Source organism: Erinaceus europaeus, chromosome 9, assembly GCF_950295315.1.
Source record: "Erinaceus europaeus chromosome 9, mEriEur2.1, whole genome shotgun sequence".
NCBI lineage: Eukaryota > Metazoa > Chordata > Mammalia > Eulipotyphla > Erinaceidae > Erinaceus > Erinaceus europaeus.
In genome coordinates, this window is record NC_080170.1 from 32,580,102 (window position 1) to 32,581,935 (window position 1,834).

The window sequence follows — 1,834 nt, forward strand, 5'->3', positions numbered from 1 at the left end:
CAGGAGAGGGGATTGGATTCAGAGTTCTGGTGGTGGGAATTGTGTGGAGTTGTACCCCTCTTATTCTATGGTTTTTGTCAGTTTCCTTTTTATAAATAAAACTTAAAAAACAAAAACAAAAAAAAAAATAAAGTGTCCTTAACACTCTGTAACTTAGTTTGGAATTTTCCTCCCATATTTTCCAACTTTACATCAGATTCTGTTTGGAGTTTTTCTTTTTCTTTTTTTTTATTTTTTTATTTATTTAAAAAAAGAAGGCATTAACAAAACCATAGGATAAGAGGGGTACAACTCCACACAATTCCCACCACCAGATCTCCATATCCCATCCCCTCCCCTGATAGCTTTCCTATTCTTTATCCCTCTGGGAGTATGGACCCAAGGTAATTGTGGGATGCAGAAGGTGGAAGGTCTGGCTTCTGTAATTGCTTCCCCGCTGAACATGGGCATTAACTGGTTGATCCATACTCCCAGCCTTTCTTTCTCTTTCCCTAGTAGGTTGGGGCTCTGGGGAAGCGGAGCTCCAGGACGCATTGGTGGGTTCATCTGTCCAGGGAAATCTGGTCGGCATCATGCTAGCATCTGGAACCTGGTGGCTGGAAAGAGAGTCAACATACAAAGCAAAACAAATTGTTGAGCAGTCATGGACCTAAAGGTTGGAATAGTGCAGATGAAGTGTTGGGGGGTACTCACTGCAGACTATTGTGTACTTTTGCTTTCAGGTATATATTTTGCCCTAGTTTATGGATACATGTGAACATAGGCTCTATCTCAGGGGACCTGGTGTATATCTAGGTTTTGGGACTTTGTTAGGAAGTGAACCGCCTGGACTGGAATTAGAGAATACTATGAAAGGAAAGGTCTCACCCGAATAATGAAGCTGAAGGGTTGACATTTCACACCTGAAGTCTCTGGACACAGTCTGAAGTGAAACATGCCACTCCTTCTCCTGCAAAAATATGGAACGCTTCACGAATTTGTGTGTCATCCTTGTGCAGGGGCCATGTTAATCTCTGTATTGTTCCAATTTTAGTATATGTGCTGCTGAAGTGAGCATGAGTTTTTCTTCTTTGTTTTGTAACTCATTGATGAAATGATCTCTTAATTCTTGAGTATGTTTCTGCAAATTAAGTTTGCATTCTTTTTTTCTTCCTCCAGGGTTATTGCTTGGGCTTGGTGCTGGTACTACAAATCTACTTCTTCTGATGGCCTTTTTTTGGTTTTGTTTTTGTTTTTTCTATTTTATTGGGTAGGACAGAGAGAAATTGAGAGAGGAGAGGAAATAAAGAGGGAGAGAGAAAGGTAACCACCTTCAGACCTGCTTCACTGCCCATGAAGCCCCCTCTACAGGTGGTGGGGAGTCAGGGGCACAAACCTGGATCCTTGCACTGGTTCTGGCAGTTAGTACTATGTGTGCTTAACTGAATGTGCCACTGCCCAGCTCCCAATTTGCAGTCTTGAATTGCCTTCATAATGAATTTTCTAAACTGTATCTCAGAATTTTTTTTCCAGGTCTTTGTACGTCCTATCATTTTCTATAGTTTCTGACATGGCTGTATCTTAAGCTTGAGCATTTAGCATGGTTTCTCTCGTTAAACCAGAAGATGGTGACTGTTGTGATTGCTTTAACTCGTTGATTAGGGGAGTTAAAGCAACTACTATTCTATGGCCACACCCCTGTTTGTCTTCTGTTTGTCTCTTCCTGTTCTTCCCCATCCTCCTTTTTGGTCTTCTTTGTGTAAATCTAGTACTTTTGTTATTCTTTTACTTTCTTGTTGAATATTTATACATTCTTTTACTATCCTTTGAGTAATATTTATTTCAATATCTATCT

At 40.3% G+C, this 1,834-nt stretch overlaps 1 non-coding gene across 1 annotated transcript; it reads right to left on the minus strand.

Moving 5' to 3' along the window:
* Positions 1-953: 953 nt before the first annotated feature.
* LOC132540550 (U6 spliceosomal RNA) lies at positions 954-1,057 on the minus strand. Its single transcript, XR_009551749.1, has one exon. It is a non-coding gene; the product is annotated as a U6 spliceosomal RNA (small nuclear RNA).
* Between the last annotated feature and the right edge of the window lie 777 nt (positions 1,058-1,834).